At 47.8% G+C, this 18401-nt stretch overlaps 1 protein-coding gene across 5 annotated transcripts in view; it reads right to left on the bottom strand.

Annotated features, from left to right (window-relative positions):
* Positions 1-15060, bottom strand: part of ENOX1 (ecto-NOX disulfide-thiol exchanger 1) — a 297090-nt gene extending 282030 nt beyond the window's left edge. For 4 of the 5 annotated variants that reach the window (XM_082234427.1, XM_082234431.1, XM_082234432.1 and 1 more), the window contains exon 1: positions 14958-15059. The gene's annotated coding sequence lies outside the window, so the exon portion shown is untranslated. Of the gene's footprint in view, positions 1-14957 lie in introns of all 5 variants that reach the window. The other variant, XM_082234433.1, reaches the window with a different exon arrangement.
* Positions 15061-18401: the final 3341 nt, after the last annotated feature.

The raw sequence follows: 18401 nt of genomic DNA, 5'->3' as shown, positions 1-18401 counted from the left end.
TGTGGTTTAACCCACAGTGCCACCCACATCCCGCTCATCAGAATATTGGGTAGCTAACCAGGTGCCCATCCCCATTGCCTTTCTAGCTCATGGTGCCAGAGAGGTCTTTTTTGGCCCCTCAGGCCATTTTCCCAGCACCATGCAAACCCACCCATCAGCCTTCATCAGTGGACACGGACTGCCTTGGCTGTGCATACCTGTTCCCAGTGGGATCACTCAGTGGACATGGACTGCCTTGGCTGTGCATACCTGTTCCCAGTGGGATCACTCAGCGGAGGCAACCGAGGGAGGAGATTCCCTTTATGTTCCCAGTCTCGGGGACTTTGCAAGCCTCCTCCCACTTCCCTTTTAAGGTTGGAGCGAAAGGGGTTTTCGAAGGCGAACAGCACCAGTCTCACCCAAGTGTCAAATTTAGTCCATCAAGTCGAAATAGTCCTCCTTGGTCCTCCGCTCCACAAGTCTGCGAGACGCTTCTACGCTGGAATTGAAATGCCCTTCGCAAAACATTGCACAAGCATCTTGAGCGAACAGGGAAGCTATTTTTGAACACATGAACAGTAAGACATGAAATTGGTTTCTTGGGGAATAAAAACTACGGGGGTTTTTTTTCTTGGCGTGGAGATGATTTACTATGCGTTAATTACACCAACTACTAATTTGGTTTCGCCCAGGGAAAAAACAAAAGCATTTAAAACCACGTTACAATGCTTTATTCCAAAAACCACCAGGTGTTTGTTTGTTTTAAGTTTCTGTAATACCTTGTTCAGGTAATAACACTGCCCTCCTCAAAGAGGCAAGCTGCAGAATTGTAATCCTTAAGTAAGGCAAAACAGTGACAACATGATAACCTTTAAGACTGATCAGATAGCAGCAGCAGCAGCAGAACAGATGTCAGAAGTCACCCAAAGGCCATTTTCCTGGCAATGAACATATGGCAGTGCCAGGGCAAGTCTCTTTGGGGAGAGAATTCCATAAGCGAATAACCACCACTGCAAAGGCCTCTCTCTTGTCACCATTTCAGGTTTGTTGAGAATAGCCCGAAAACACTCCCAAACGCTGCAAAAGGAGGCGACAGCTGCAAAATGAAGTAACAGTCACAGGTGGATTTGTTCCACACCAGTTTGGGGTCTGAAGTGTGCAAACTCAACAGACCTTTCTCACTTGCCTGAGTGCTCCCTAATATTGAATAAACGGGCTTAACTTCCATGTGTTTCGGGTCACACCAATATAAACCAAACTAGGGCATTACAAACAAAAGTTGGCCAGCCAAATATATGGCCTCAGCCCAGTATACCTGAAAGAGCGTCTCCAAGCCCCATCGTTCAGCCAGGACACTGAGATCCAGCACCGAGGGCCTTCTGCGGTTCCCTCACTGTGAGAAGTGAGGTTACAGGGAAACAGGTAGAGGGCCTTCTCGGTAGTGGCGCCCGCCCTGTGGAACACCATCCCACCAGATGTCAAGGAAATAATAATAATAATAATAATAATAATAATAATAATAATAATAATAATAAAAACAACTATCTGACTTTTAGAAGACATGAAGGTAGGCCTTTTTTAGGGACATTTTTAATGTTTCATCGCTTTATTATTATTATTATTATTATTATTATTATTATTATGTTGGGAGCTGCCCAAAGTGGCTGGGGAAACCCAGCCAGATGGACAGGGTGTAAATAATGAATCATCATCATCATCATCATCACCAGAATTTCTGATTCTTAACAGTGGTAGAAGATTTTGGCAGAAGTTATGGGCTTGCTATATTTGTGCCTGCAAGCAGCTTAGCTTTTTCAACCTCCTCCTGAGATATCAGACACATTGGGCTGAACAGCGTGAAACCAGTGTAACCGACGATGAGCAGAAGCAAGCTAATTTATAAAAATTTAAGTCCCAGCAAAGCATAACTTTATCATACAATTCAAAACCTTTTTTAAAAAAAAATAAGGTCCATCCAAGCTAATCACAGAAGATGGAACATTTTGTCTGCGCAAGCACATCAGCTTGCTACATGGAAAGAGACCCCTCCTTGGTGCACTCTTCCCTGCCAGAGCCAATTTGGGCGAGGGGTGAGGAGAGGAGAGGGAAGAAGCCCCCTTGTGCAGGTCTTCCACTGATGGGGTACATTAGGTGGATCTTGCCAATACATGACGTCCACATCGTCAGTCACTTCGGCATAAATAGGTCCATTAGTTGGGACACAGCAAATGTAATGTAAGTCGTGGTCATTGAGTAAGTCCATAGGACCCCTGACCATTAGGTCCATTTGTGGCCGACTCTAGGGTTGCAGCGCTCATCTCGCTTTACTGGCCGAGGGAGCCGGCGTACAGCTTCCGGGTCATGTGGCCAGCATGACTAAACCGCTTCTGGCGAACCAGAGCAGCGCACGGAAACGCCGTTTACCTTCCCGCCGGTGTGGTACCTATTTATCTACTTGCACTTTGACGTGCTTTTGAATTGCTAGGTGGGCAGGAGCAGGGACCGAGCAACGGGAGCTCACCCCGTCGTGGGGATTCGAACCGCCAACCTTCTGATCGGCAAGCCCTAGGCTCTGTGGTTTAACCCACAGCACCACCCGCGTCCCTGAGAAAGTCCATACAAAAGTCAGAAAGCCTTTTAACCCCAAGGTCTTCTGCAGCACCTAGCAGGAACACATCACAGATCTTCAGAAATATTAGGAGCTTCTTCAAACACTGGAGGAACTAAATGGTTATAATTAAGCCTTGTCGACATCTCCCTTTGTTTTCCTTTCCCTGTTCAACAATTTACACAGCCATCTATCATAATAAATGCCTCCCTGAATGCCGTGCGCTCTGGTCTCTACACAATAAGGCCGTTTAGCCGTATGGAGCTCCACTAACCAGAGAGAGGAAGAAACAAGTGAAACACTGGGTGGTATTCAACGAAGATTTACTTGGGAGCAGACCCACTTAAATGACCTGACCTGGCTTAGTGGGTCTGCTGCAAGCAATGCTTATTTGAATTCCACTCTCTGGGAGCAGGTGTGTGAATGGCGCTAAGGAAATATAGCAAGGCGGGTCAGCAGTGGCAAGTCCAAGAAAGCACAGGTGAGACAAACCCCTAAGAGGTTTAGGGGTTCCCCAAAACACTTTCTAGGAGATGCACCGAGCATTGATACAAGAAGCACCAAACTCACATGGACATAGCGTACAAGCCACGTCCAGTAGAGTCAAAGTTTTGGACTTGCAAGCTCTCAAAAATTATTGGATTATTGGTTTTGATTTAATTTTAATTTAAAAATGGACCCATTGTTGTTTTTGCTATCAGTTATGAAAAAATTAAGCTAAAGCATAGGAATATTATTTCATATATCATTTTCACAAGGGCAAAAGTGTTTTTTTATGGCAACTATGAAAGGAGAGGAACAGAAATGTACCAGCGATGGCTAAATTGACTAATCATGTGCATGTCAAGAAAAAAAGGAAGACAGGAACACTGTACACATGGGAGGTATGGAATAAAAAAGGTCATGTTACAATAGATGTGAGTGCAAATTTCAAGGAGTTATGTGTATTATAAAACAATAAAAATGAAATAAGCCATTACCCAGTCAAAGCAGAGATCAAATAAGCCCCAAATAGGGTGAAATCGAAACAAGTCCATTCAACTTCGGCGCAGAACTGCAAAGATTTGAAATCCCATACAAGGACCACTGCTTGCCGCCCTTCCAAGCAGCTGCAACAGGAAGGGGTCAGAAATGCCATCCTGTGGAGCCCAAACCTTAGTATGTTTTCTAAGAAGCAAGTACCACTAAATTCGGTGGTGCTTACTTCCCAATTTAAGGATTGGTGCACAGAATTATAGCTTTATTCCTACTTTCTAAGGCAGGCATCCCCAAACGCGGCCCTCCAGATGTTTTGGGACTACAATTCCCATCATCCCTGACCACTGGTCCTGCTAGCTAGGGATCATGGGAGTTGTAGTCCCAAAACATCTGGAGGGCCGAGTTTGGGGCTGCCTGTTCTAAGGCATGCTGCAGTGACCCTCAACTAAACTGAGTTCTACTTCTTTGACCCAATGCCTAATGTATTGCCCCAAGTCTACAGATCTGCAGCCCCACCTCACACCTTCAATCTTTAGCTCTATGGAGGCAGCATCACCACGCCCCATGAGCACACACCCCACAGCGCACAGGGAGATATGGGGAGAAATACCAGCACAGCCTAAATTAAAAGGCCTGCCAATTAAGGGATTATAAAACCATTTTATGTTGTGCAGCAGTAACAGTTCTATCACCTGCCAATGGCCCATTTATCAGGATCAGATGTTGTCTGTTAAGCCAATTAGTTAAACAATCTTTATGAAATAACTTTTAAATGGGTTTCAAGGGAGGGTGGAGGAACCTCGTTAACATTTCAACTCAGGGCCAAACTACACATGGCGCTCCCTTGTATGATTCCTTCCGTACAACGGAGGGTGTTTTGCTCTTTTTTACAAAAGGAAACTGTTCACAATTTTTAAAAGAAAAACATCCTCAAGGTTGCAAGAGCAAGAGAATGGTAGGGAGGAGTGTTATTTAACTATTTCCCTTTCTGCCTTTTGTTCCCCCAAACTCATCCCCCCCCCAAAAAAACTGTTTTCCCATCCATGGGAGAGTCAATTGCAGTTAATGTGAACCCAGGACGCGGGTGGCACTGTGGTGTAAACCACTGAGCCTCTGGGCTTGCCGATCGGAAGGTTGGTGGTTCGAATCCCCATGACGGGGTGATCTCCCGTTGTTCGGTCCCTGCTCCTGCCCACCTAGCAGTTCGAAAGCACGTCAAAGTGCAAGTAGATCAATAGGTACTGCTCCAGCGAGAAGGTGAACGGCGTTTCCGTACACTGCTCTGGTTTTGCCAGAAGCAGCTTAGTCATGCTGGCCACATGACCCGGAAAAATTATCAGCGGACAAACGTCGGCTCCCTCGGCCAGTAAAGCGAGATGAGCACCACAACCCCAGAGTCGTCCGCGACTGGACTTAATTGTCAGGGGTCCTTTACCCCTTACCTTTTAATGGGAAATAACAACAAAGTGGATCTCTCTCCACTTGAGAATAGTGGCAACACTCAACTTATTGAGAGTGCCGTATGATTAAGCAGTTATGGAACAGAGTGGTACAATAGCTGTATGGAGTTCGCACTGTCTGGATGTATAGGTTTGCTGGCCTTTCTTCAATGAAGAGGCTCCCAACCCAAGTCCCTTAGGGCTCATGTCTCATGGTAACAGATAAGGAAGCATAGATTCCAGGAAAGGAGCCTGCAATCATAGGCACATTGTTCACAAGAACGAGGACTTATTGAGTGGCATTCTCATCAAGGAGCGAAAAATGCAAATTATAGCTCCGCACTGATTATATTTATATCCTGGCATTGAGCCACTGCTTGACTGGTGTCACAACTTTGCTTTGTGCAGCACGTGTCAACAAGAGTTACGGCCCCTCTTTCTGTTTATACAGATGAATGTGCCTCCTCCCTAGAAGTACAGTGTTCATTACAGTGAACCACTCATCCAAGAGATCGTGGCTACAAAGTCACGTGTGTCACACATTATTCACCGAAGATTTTGAGTGTTCATCATGGCACACAGAGTTAATTGAAAAAGCGTCATCTCTGAAAGGCGTTCAGAGTTGTCTTCGTGTACGGCAAATTTTGAAGAATGGTTCTGCTAAACCACTTCCATTATCTTATATTTGGATTTAATTAATATAGCAAAATATTGTTAAGCCTGTTCTACTCACACAAACACGAGTACCCCTACTGAGGATGAATAGTGAGAAACTAGGGCACTGTATGTTGGTGGTTCCAAGGTCCAGGAAGTTGGTGTGTTACCTGTTCTGGATGGAGCAGCACTCCCCTGGAAGGAACAGGCTCATCACTTGACCCAGGAGGAGTCACACAGCATTTCTTATGAGCTTCGGTTGAGACCTTTCATGGGTAGGAAGACCCTGAGCACAGTGATCCATGTTCTGGGAACTTCCAGGCTGAATTACTGTAATGCTTTTGATCCCCATTTTTTGATCATGTACCAGGCCACAGCTGGTGTAGTGGCTGGAACCTGAGTCCGAGCTGAAACTAGATCAGGTGCTGAGCTGAAAAAGGGCTGAAGATTCATTCTCTCAAAAGGGTCTGTTAACTGAGCAAAGGTTCAAAGGAGACTGAGAGTCTGACATAGTCATTGCTGGTTCTTCCTCTGCTTGGTCCTCCATTGGGCCATAGGTCTAGATCACTCTTTCTGAGCTATTATCAGAGCACTGCTCAAAATTTCCCAGGCGTCAGGCACAATTTGCAACTGGCATGGGTCCAATTACAACCACCTGGAGATCTCTGGTGGCCTCTCCAGGTAAGCAGAAGATCTTATTTATTGCATTTATATCCCACCCTTTTCTCCAGTGAGTACATGGTTCACCCTCTCCTCAGTTGATCCCTACAACGACCCTGTGAAGTAGGTTAAGAGGCTGTGACTGGCCCAAGGTCTCCCAGTGAGTGTCATGACAGAGTGGGGCCTTGAACCCTGATCTCCCAGTTTCTAGTCCGACACTCTCACCAATACACCACCCTGGCTTCTGGGAGTACTATGGGGCAGCTATATAAATTGAGCAGGTAAATCAGTATGGGGAAAGCAGGAGGAGCTCAAATATTTTCCTTGAAGCTTGAATTTGTTTTATTCTGGATTGTTTTATCCGGTGTTTTAATGCGTCGTAAACCGCCTTGAGATTTTTTTCTTTACAAAATAAAAGCAGAATAGAAATGAAAATACTACTAATAATAGCAATAATGGTGCCTAGACATTCTTTTGTGGCGACCGTAATCTAGATTTACGGTGCCATTTGGCAAATAGCTTATATATCTGAGTTTCTAACACTGCATCAAAGCCAGGTCATGTAGGAAAATGTGTGGCTGCTCCATAAAGAAAAAACTGCATTTTATACCTGACATTGTACATGCTTTTGTGTATACAGGAAAGCAGGGTGTTGCCACGTGAAACAGCTGCCCATCCTTTTATACTGGATCCCTCTTTTGCTGCAGCAAAAACATTCAATAATTTCAATCAATTGATGAGGCCATCACAGCAGCATGCGGCTCATTATTTCCTTGGTTTCATCATTACTCGGCATCCTGATACCTGAAGAACTTTGTGGGAAATGTAAAAGAGCAAAACTGTTAAAACTAGCATAACTGATCCACCTCTGCTTGTGTAGAATACCATGCTTGTTGCTTTTATTAAGATGAAACTCTGGCAGTGGCATCATCTGAGATGTGCAGAAGTTGTCCTTCAACATGCAGACTATTTCCCAGAGACCTAGCGTTCAGGACTAGGATCAGGATCATCAGGCACTACAAGACTGAAGAGCTTCCGCTGCCATTAGAGTCTCTCTGAGCGGCAACAAGGACTGAATAGCCCCTGCAGTCAGCACCATGCCATCACCTGTGGCAGCAGCTCCACATCCTCCACACCAAGGGAGAGGGAACGCAGATGAGCAAGCAGCTGTTGCTCCTCACCAACACGGCACACTTGCTTAAGTGACTGACTGAAAGCAAGGACTATGTTGCTGCTGGGGTCCAACACGGGGCATCTGTAAGCTGGTCCTAGAATCATAGAATCATAGAGTTGGAAGAGACCACCAGGGCCATTGAGTCCAACCCCCTGCCAAGCAGGAAACACCATCAGAGCACTCCTGACATATGGTTGTCAAGCCTCTGCTTAAAGACCTCCAAAGTAGGAGACTCCACCACACTCCTTGGCAGCAAATTCCACTGTCAAACAGCTCTTACTGTCAGGAAGTTCTTCCTAATGTTTAGGTGGAATCTTCTTTCTTGTAGTTTGGATCCATTGCTCCGTGTCCGCTTCTCTGGAGCAGCAGAAAACAACCTTTCCCCCTCCTCTATGTGACATCCTTTTATATATTTGAACATGGCTATCATATCACCCCTTAACCTCCTCTTCTCCAGGCTACTCATGGTTTTCCATGGAGCAGATGAAGTTGGGCCCTGACCCCTGACCACTGCAGTCCAATTCATGATGGTGGTGGTGGTGGTGGTGATATATTATTATTTATACCACGTCCATCTGCCTAGGTTTTCTCAGCAACTCTGGGCAGTTCCCAACATAATTAATAATAACAACAACGCGATAAAACATCAAACATTAAAAACTTCCCTAAACAGGGCTGCCTTCAGGTGTCTTCTAAAAGTCAGATAGTTGTTTATTTCTTTGACATCTCATGGGAGGGTGTGCCATAGAGTGGGTGCCACTACCAAGAAGGCCCTCTGCCTGGTTCCCTGTAACCTCGCAGTGAGGGAACCGCCAGAAGGCCCTTGGAGCTGGACCTCAGTGTCCGGGCTGAAGGATGGGGGTGAGGCACTCCTTCAGGTAGAATATTTCAAGGTGAGAAACTTGTAACCAGTGGAGGTTGTGGTGTGAGAGGCTATGCTTTCATTGGAAAGGATCTCTGGAACGATCTGGCATAAAGGAGAAGACAGGAAAAAGAAAATGCTAAAATATGAATCTCACTTGGGTTGCCACAGCCAGTCTGGGTGGCATTGCCATTGAAATGGTGTGCATGGACCACATCATGCGATCAATTACTGGTACATGAGGTGCAGCTCACCTGCCCCCCCCCCAAAAAAAACACATATTTTTACTCAAGTTGCCACCCCTGTCCACCTCCATGCTGCTTAACAGTCACTGAATTAAATCATCTATGGATCTGAGGTGGAATGTTAACAGCATAGTGAAAACACCGTGCTCGTTTCCCCCCCTTTTCATCAAATAAAGTGACGCAGGAGAGATGCAGAAGAGGTATCTCTGGGGTCAAAAACAGACTGAATCATAGAATTAGAGACCTGGAAGGAACCCTGTTAATCCTGCAATGCAGGCATCTTGCTCCAGTGGTGGCTTAGTCCAAGCAAATTCAGCACTCCTAAGAGTTCGGTCCCTCTTGTGGATAAGACATCCTGTGGCAATTCTTCAGCACGCAGAAAACTGAAGGACGACTAGGCAGCACAGAGGCAGCCATGAGAGGCACTCAGCTCTTCAGAATGGACCACTCACCATGGAAGGGGAGAACCTTCCAGATGCCTCCAGCTCTGGAACATCTTCTCCTTTCAATGGTGGGTCTTAGAAGCGATGCCTCCCTGGCAGCAGTTGGCTCAAGTGGTGTGTAAAGCTCTACAAGATCGCCGGGAACAAGCTGCTCTGCTCATTAGGCCTGACACTCCACCAAGTCTGTGGAGACTGTGGTTTTGCTAATAAAGAGTTGACTCCAACTTTGAACTGGGTGATTACTGAACAGCAGACTCCTGGGACGGCTATTTAGACATTAGAACAGAAGGCACAGTTCCAGTTCTGATAAAAGTAAAGAGCGTTGTTTTACTCAGAGGAGACCCACTGAACCATGTACTCCCTGGAGAAAAAGGTGGGATATGAATGCTGTAAATAAACTCTTCTGCTTACTTGCTTAAGAAAGCTGGAGGGGTCAGCCAGGTGGAGATGTCTGTCGTCAACATGGCCATCCAGAGATCCCCCCACAGTCACGACTGGACCCAGGCAAGTCGCAAAAGACGCCTGGGGAATTTCTAGCGCTGCTTAAACAAGCAGCTCCGCTTGCAAGCGCAAGGTCCCTAGAAGGTTACAGTCTCAGGACCATTAAGCAGCTGCAAATTGGCAACCAGAAAACTCAGCTGCTGGGCTTGATTGACAGGACATAGTATGAAATGCCTGCCTTTGTTCTTCATGATCAATAGCAATGCACATTAAATGCATGTGAAGTTAACCTACAGCCCAGTGCCAAGAAACATTTTTCTGGTTAGTATCTCAAGCCTCAGACATAAAAGAATGAAAACAGATGATTTATATCAAATGCCTGCATGATTCAGGATCAAAGTCTCATCCGGTTGGAGTTTTAGCACTGACTAAAGCAGGAGCCAAACCAGACCCTAACATTTAAAGTGGGGGGGACCGGATGCGACCCCAAATGCCTCCCTCGCTCCAACCCAGGGGTAGGCAACCTAAGGCCCAGGGGCTGGATGCGGCCCAATCGCCTTCTCAATCTGGCCCACAGACGGTCCGGGAATCAGCGTGTTTTTACATGAGTAGAATGTGTCCTCTTATTTAAAATGCGTCTCTGGGTTATTTGTGGGGCATAGGAATTTGTTCTCTTTTCCCATAAAATATAGTCTGGCTGACCACATGGTCTGAGGGACGGTGGACCAGCCCATGGCGGAAAAAGGTTGCTGACCCCTGCTCCAACCAGCTCCTTGGTAAGGCTGGATCCATGGCCATCATGGTGGGCTCACAGTTCTCTTTCAGCTTCTGCCTTCTGGAAGAAGGTACAGGGTTATAAAGACTAGGACTAGACGCCTGAGAAACAGTTTCTATCCAAATGAGATTTTGGTTTTAAACGCAGTGTAAGGAGTCTCTATGGCAGTGGCGTAGCGTGGGGGGTGCAGGGGGGCCGGCCGCACCGGCCGCAACATCTGGGGGTTAGGGTTAGGGGGCGCAAATCCACGGGTTAGGGGGCGCAAATTACTTGCCTTGCCCCGGGTGCTGACAACCCACGCTACGCCACTGCTCTATGGGAGTATATTGTATTTAAAAAATGGGGTATCAGAGTTTTTAGGGGACTAACCAGGTTGGGATAGCTGGGAGAGCAGGCTTGCTGGTTTTGAATATCTTAGGTAGATTTAGTTTTTTTCAATTTTGTTGTTCTGTATGGGACAATGGCAATAAAGATTATCGTATCGTAAGAGGGCCCAGGTGCAAGGAGAAGAAATGGGAGAGCCCCCCCTCAACACCCAATGCACACGGAAGTACCAAAGAAGATGCACCCACAAATGGTGGAAGATGTGTACCAGGTTTGAAGTATTAACCACAGCTCCATGTCAGGGGGAGGAGAATGGAGGGAAAGGAAAACAGGGACACACAGAGTTTGTGACAGGGGCTAACAGAGAGGGTGCCGGAGGGGTATACCGAAAAGAAAGCAGAACGCAACACCATTGTAAATAAACCGGCACCTGGTAACAGGGACAGAATGCATGTTATGAATTTCCAATGCACATATACTTCACTTCCGCAGGTAGTAAATAAATTCCTTCTCCTGAGCTGATACTTCAGTTTGTTTTTAAATACGAATGTTATTATAATACATGAATCTCCCGTGCGTACCTACAGTGTTAATTTTGTTTCCATGTGCAGGACTGGAGAAAAATATATAACTCTGCAAATGTTTACGTTTCAAGCTTTGAATTTGACACTTTGATTATGGACTGAGCTTTAACTAGCTGAAGTTTTCGCTGTTTAATTGTGGCACTAAGTTCCCTGCATCCTTTTGCTTCAGCCAATTTTCTTCAGTCCAGTGAGGATGAGCTTTGACTTTGGAAATCTCAGACTCCGCGAGGAGGAGGGTGGGCTTCACCTTGCATTGTTCTGCTTTCTGAGCTCAGTGGGTGGTTACTAAGAAACAAGATCCTATTACCTCATCCTGTGAACTATCGCCCAGCTTGTCTGGCAATGATTCTTTCTAAAACTCAACACAGGGTCACTGGAGGAGGCGGGTGAGGAAAGATGGGGCAACATTATTAAAATCGTAAGCTAAATAAGAACTTGATAATTCCCTGGAGCTGGAAATGTAACCGGGAAGCTCAGAAATATCTGGAAGTAAGGTCACTGAAACCAACAGCGATACATTTTTAAAGAGCCAATATATCTCTTTTCCTAACTTGTCCAAGGAAACGGAATTCTTCTTTCCCTTGCATGGCACAAACCTTTTATTGCTTTCTATTATTCCTTATAACCACGCTATGTTACATATAAATGAATGCATGATACAAGTATTAAATACAAGCCTGTTGAAAATGGGAGTTGCTGTGTTTAGTTTTGAACGCTCCCAACAGTTTCACGTTCAGTAGGCATCAAATAAGATAAGCAATTCAGCCAGCATCAAGACAGTGGTCAACACTGGATGTGAAACAGCATCCACAGAATATGCCATTTAGATTGGTCAACATTCCCAACCACAACTGACCAAATAATTATTTCAAACAAGGCAGTGATACAGTCTACAATGGGGTCAAAACTTGATGGGTGAGGCCGAGAGTGTGTGAAGCAGAGCCAGTAAGTTAATATCTCAGCTTCACCACAAAATCACTAGGTGAGTTCTCCTCCCTACAGATCTGCAATGGGGCAATGAAGAGAATACTGCTCTATCCTACAGTGGTTGGAAGCAGTGCTGCAATCATTTGTGAGCACTTGGGACAGTGATGGCCAGTCAGCCCTCCAGCTGACTACAATTCCCATCATCCCTGACCAATCGTCCTGTTAACTAGGGATGATGGGAGTTGTAGTCCAAAAAGAGCTGGAGGGCCAAGTTTGGCCATCACTGGGGGGGGGTGGCCAAAATTTGCCAAGGGCTGCCCAAAAAGGCCCTGAGGGTCACTCGTGGGCACCCCACCTTTCCCTACTGCCCCCCACCACCACTGGAGAAATGGTGCCAACATCAGCAGCAATTTTGGGAGCCGTGTGCGAGAGCTCGCTGGAAATTGGTGCGCTGATGGCAGCGCCACTTCCCCACCAGTGGTGGGGGCACTTTCTCATGTCACTTCAAGTGGCAAAATGGGACACCTGTCCGCTCCTGATCAGCAGTGTAGAGTTTTACCCACACGATGGCAAATATCACACAGAAAATGATAACAATGCCAAGCAGAGATTTTCTTGAGCTTATAGCTGGTTAAAGCATTCTACCTAAATTTGAGTTCCTTAGAACATTGATCCTCAAAAGATGCAAAATATTGTCCAGTAGAGGAGGGAAAGTATAATCTACATGGTAAAGAACTGCCCTTCAAGGAAAGCTTGCAATGTTGAGGGGTTTGGGGTTTAGCAAAAAGACAAGAAAGGGGAGGGGAGGAGCAGAAGCAGCAGCTAGAAAGTGCTTTCCTCTCTCTTTCTCTCTCATACAATATAACAGAGGGTGAAGGAGTAAAGCTAAAAGGTTGGACATTCAGGACAGACAAGAGAAGTGCTGCCCACACAACACCTACTTGGGGAATGCATTGTCACACGTTGTGAGGATGGCCACCGACAAAGTACTGGGCAAATTCATGATGGAAAAGTACACAAGGGGCTACTAATCCGTGGTTATGATGTCTATGTGCCACCTGCAGGATCAGAGGCAACATGCCTCCGAACACCAGTTGTTGGGAAATAACAGGAGGAGAGCATGGTTGTCTTTATGTCCTGCTAGTGTGCTGTCCATAAGCATATGGTTGGCCAACTCTTCTTTATTCTGCAAGGGCAGAATTACATTATTATTTAGAACCTTGCACAAGTCTGCCAGCTTTAAGCATTTATTTGGCAACAGTTGCTTTAGGTGCACCAGCTTCAATGGGACTTTAGAGTCTCATAGGGTCTCCTTTAGAGGAGAAGACTACACGTTAGGGTTTAACAACATAATAAGCCCACCACACGGCCAGACAGCTGGTCCATTGCCCAATATTGTCGACTTTCAAAAGGAAAGTGTTATCTGGTCTCCGGTAGAGATTTCTTTTTAACCCAGCTATCTCATCATCATTTAATCAGACATGGTACGGATCCACAGGGCCCTTTACATACAAGCAGGTGCTCTGCTAGGGAGCTTAGAGCCCTCTCAGCACATCCAAAGAAAGCGTCACCCAGCCTCCTCACCTCCCAACTTTCAGAAAGAGCTCCACTCCAACGAAACCTATAATTTCTGGAGCTGGCTGCCAGGCACTTTTCTTGCCATTTCAAAGGCTTTTTCCTGTTATGAATACTTAGTACTTTAGGTTTTTATTGCTGCAATCTAATCCAAGAGGGGGAAACAAATAACGCCTTTTCTAAACAAAGCATTTTCTAAACAAAGCAAAACAAAGCTATGACGTGCAGGGGTGCACATATGTAACCTTTAAAAAAAAACTAAGTAATTTTTCAGAGAGCTCAAGTAGCAGAGGATTGTGCCAAATCTTTCAGCCCCAAAATTCAGATGTCCTTTCTTGAAGCCAAGCAATAGCCATCCACTGGGCATCTTTCCATGAAAGGGGAAGAAATGGAGGAAGTTCCTCCTTATGCGTCCTGCGGATTCTCTCTTTCCGTGTTCCTACATTATTCCAGATTAGACAATCATCCAGTGTAACACACCTCGGCATCTGGGTTCCTGGCTGCAGCCCTAAAACACTGCTTTCTGGAAGCCCGGAGAACACAGAAACTGAGCAAGCTGTTTTCTAGCAGGTCAGGTCGGCTAGCCCAGGATGGTCTATTCTGATGGGCAACAGTTCCAATAATGTTTCCTCGCCCCGCATCCCAGGACTGTCGAACTTGAGCGGCACAGAACAGAGCCTAGAACCTTCCGCTCGAGGGGGAGAAGATGCCCCCGTCGGCTTCTCCTCCCCGAGCCCGGACCTCTCCTCCTCCGGACCCGCGTCGCCTGCTTCTGCCGGGCAGGTGCGGCGCCCTCTCCCGCCACCCAAGGCAAGCGACCGAGCAGCCCGGCGGCGCCACCGGTTGCGCAGCGCAGGAGCCCTTCCCGGGACGGTGCCTCCTAGCGCGCAAGAGCTCGGGCACCTCGGACGTCTCCGCTGCGCGCACAGGGGCGCACGCCAAGCTCGGAGCGGAGCGCGCGAGAGAAGAAACTTTTGGAGACGCCCGGGCGCAGGCAGGAGCGCAAGGGACGCGGAGAGCCAGCCAGAGGCTCCCGTCCGGGGTCGGCCCGCTGCGGAGCGCTGCCCGGCCCGGCCTGCTGCCCGCCTGCCTGCCTGCCTGCCTGCCTGCCTTCCCGGCGCAGAGAAGCTGCCGGGCGCGCTGCCTCCGCCTGTCCCCGCGCAAGGCGCCCGCCCCGTCACCAGCCCGCCCGCCCGGTAGCAGCAGCATCCCTGGCGGGCGAGGCGGGACGCCGCCGCTCTCCCCGCGGCACGATGCCCCTCGCCCACCCGGCCGCCCCTCGCCCTTACCTGCGCGCAGGGTCCCCCGCGGGGCGCGGCGCCTCCGGGATCCGGCGACCAGGAGCCGAGCAGCCGCCCGCCAGGCTCCGGCGACGCGCGTGGAGGCGGCGGCAGCGCGGGCGGCCGGGCGGGCAGGCAGGCAGGCGGTCGGCGGAGCAGGAGGCTGGGCGAAGGAGCCGGAGGAGGAGCCGCGGCGGCCCCGCTCCCTCCCTCCCTCCCTCCCTCTCCGGCTCGCCGTCTGCCAGGGAGCGGGGCGAAATTCCGGCGCGGCGGCCAAGCGCACACAAAGGAGCCCCGGCGAGTCCGCGCAGCCGGGGAGGGACTTGCGCGCCGCCGCCGCGCACTTTCAGGCGGAGAGGAGGGGCGTGGGAAGGGCAGCCGTCGAGGCGCGCACCTGGCGGGAGCGCCCACCGGGTTGCGGGAGGCGAGCATCCCTCGCTCGGCATCGGGCTGGAAATGCGTCGGGGGCGCAGAGGAAACTCCCTGCCTCGTTTGTGGAAGAGAAAACCGGAGAAGGGAGTAAAACGGGCTTGGATTTAGGGAGGAACGAGAGAGAGACACCGCATACGGGGCGCCGAAGGCCGCCCAAGACGAGCGCGCGGCTCCCCCTGGCGTGCGCTCCCCGTCCGGGCTCCGGTACCCGGGAGGCGGCCAGATGGTTCGGGCTAGAACTCCCCGCCGGGCAGTTGCCAGGTTGCAGGAAGCTGGTCTCCAGCCCTCCAGTCTGCCCAGAGGGCAGGTGAGGCGGACGCAAAATCTTGGGGTAACAAGTTGCCTTGGGAATTGCTTCCCCGTTCCCTCCCCAGCAATAGTCCTTTCCAAAGGTGGGACCCCACGCCCTTGCAATCTCAGTAGCTGGAGTTAGTAAAGCAGCCCTCCCCAATTTGGAGCCCTCCTAACAGGGCCGGATTAAGACATTTAGAGGCATATTACAAGATTTCGGTGCCCTGTTATATATCTAATTCAAAACATAAACAACCGCAAGCCATAAAATAATAATTACTTTTTAATGAAACCTACAGCAAGATGGAAAATGTTTATTTTTGTATATTTGTATAAATAATGTTTATTTTTGTTCATCTGCACCATATGGTCCATGGTAAATCTGGCAATGGAACATTTATTTGATGCCCCCTTTCCTTTGATGCCCTAAACATGGGCTTATTTTGCCTAATGGTTCATCCAGCCCTGCCTCCCAGTGTTTTGGATAATAATAATAATAATAATAATAATAATAATAATAATAATAATAATTTATTTATACCCCACCCATCTGGCTGGGTTCCAACTGAATATTAAAAACGATACAGCATCAGACATTAAAAACTTCTCATGCAAGCAGTAGTCCCAATCCTACAGAGGGCACCAGGTTTGGGAAAGCAATAGTGAAAGAGCAGGCTGGGGAAGAGGAGGTAGTTCACTCAGTAGCAGATGCAGAGACCTTGCGAGAATGACATGTGAGAGCTTCTTTAATAGATCAGGAAGCAGAAGAGTGAGGGGCAGGAAGCACTCTGATCTTTTCTTTGACACCACTTAGTCTCCAAGATTGCTTTGAGCTACATTGGCTCCCAGTACGTTTCTGAGCACAATTCAAAGTGTTGGTGCTGACCTTTAAAGCCCTAAACAGCCTCAGCCCAGGATACCTGAAGGAGCGTCTCCACCCCCATCGTTCAGCCCGGACACTGAGGTCCAGCACCGAGGGCCTTCTGGCAGTTCCCTCACTGCGAGAAGCCAAGTTACAGGGAACCAGGCAGAGGGCCTTATCGGTAGTGGCGCCCGCCCTGTGGAACGCCCTCCCACCAGATGCCAAAGAGAACAACAACTACCAGACTTTTAGAAGACATCTGAAGGCAGCCCTGTTTAGGGAAGTCTTTAATGTTTAACGCTGTGTCGTGTTTTTAATATTTGGTTGGAAGCCGCCCAGAGTTGCTGGGGAAACCCAGCCAGATGGGCGGGGTATAAATAATAAATTATTATTATTATTATTATTATTATTATTATTATTATTATTATTATTATTATTTGAGTCTTCCTACTTTGTATTTCCTTAATACAGACTCTTGGCATTTTGCTTAGTCTTTGCATAAAAGCCAGGCACTCCGTGGCCAATGTAGCCAAGCAGAACCACAGCAACAAAGGGAAAGTGAGGCTTCATTAGCTAATAAGCAAGGTAAAAGATGCTCTGGGTTCTGTTGGCTGAGTTACAGTGTAAATCATGTCTTAAATTATAGATGAGGCACTAAGGGAGGGATCCTGGAAGTCTGGCGGTGTGATCCCACAGGGGGAAAGGGGGAAAGGGCTGAGATGGCGATGAGTGCCAAAGAATCTGCCTGTCCCTCTTCTGGCTCCTTTCCGTCTGGCAGTCTCAGGCCTGCGCACAATAAAAGGATCTCAAAGCAGAGCACATTTCAAGACACCACGAGCAGATAAACACAGCTGGGAAACAAAGCTTCTTGGGTTGAAGCAGCGATAAATAATATCTCTCTCCTTTTCCAAACGACAATCTCCATTTAAGTTTGTGGAATTAAAAACTGATTCGTTGGTGGATTGCTGTGTTGACTGGTATTGTAAGGTTTCTCCCACATTCACTTATATGTCCAGAAAGAAAAAAGGGAACAAGAAAGGGAAGATAAATGCCAAGGAAGTTGTAAGATGCTTATGTTCATATAAGTCCGCTGCCAGGATTTAGTATTAACTGCCTGAAGGACACACTGTGCTCTCTCCAATATTGCTCTTTGCCATATCATCTTATCTATACTCCCACTTCATGATAATTTTGTTGCTCATCCACAGTTTTGTTGCTCATCCATGTTGTGGCTAATATTTTAGTTTCTCGATAGTACTTGACACCAATACAGTGGTACCCCAGGTTACATACGCTTCAGGTTACCTACGCTTCCAGTTAATGACCCATATATTGTGATATATATTGTGATATTTCCAAGGAAACTGAACCCTAGGTAAAGGTAAAGGGTCCAGTCGTGGCCGACTCTGGGGTTGCGGCGCTCAGCTCATCTAGCTTTATTGGCCGAGGGAGCCAGCGTACAGCTTCCGGGTCATGTGGCCAGCATGACTAAGCTGCTTCTGGCGAACCAGAGCAGCACACGGAAATGCCGTTTACCTTCCCGCCGGAGCGGTACCTATTTATCTACTTGCACTTTAACGTGCTTTCGAACTGCTAGGTTGGCAGGAGCAGGAACCGAGCAATGGGAGCTCACCCCGTCGCGGGGATTCGAACCGCCGACCTTCTGATCGGCAAGCCATAAGCTCTGTGGTTTAACCCACAGTGCCACCTGTGTCCCTGAACCCTAGGTAAGTGCCTGGAACCCCTGGGATCTCACACGGCTCAGAGATTGGGGTGAGTGGCAACAGCATAATACAAACTGTGTCCAGCAGAAAGCCAGGATGACAAGACTCATTCTGAACTTTAAAAAAAGGAGATTAAAGCAGTAT

The sequence above is a fragment of the Podarcis vaucheri genome (assembly GCF_965113315.1).
Source record: "Podarcis vaucheri genome assembly, chromosome: 8".
Lineage (NCBI taxonomy): Eukaryota > Metazoa > Chordata > Lepidosauria > Squamata > Lacertidae > Podarcis > Podarcis vaucheri.
Note: the sequence above shows the minus strand (reverse complement) of the source record. Positions and strands in the feature narration are given on the sequence as shown.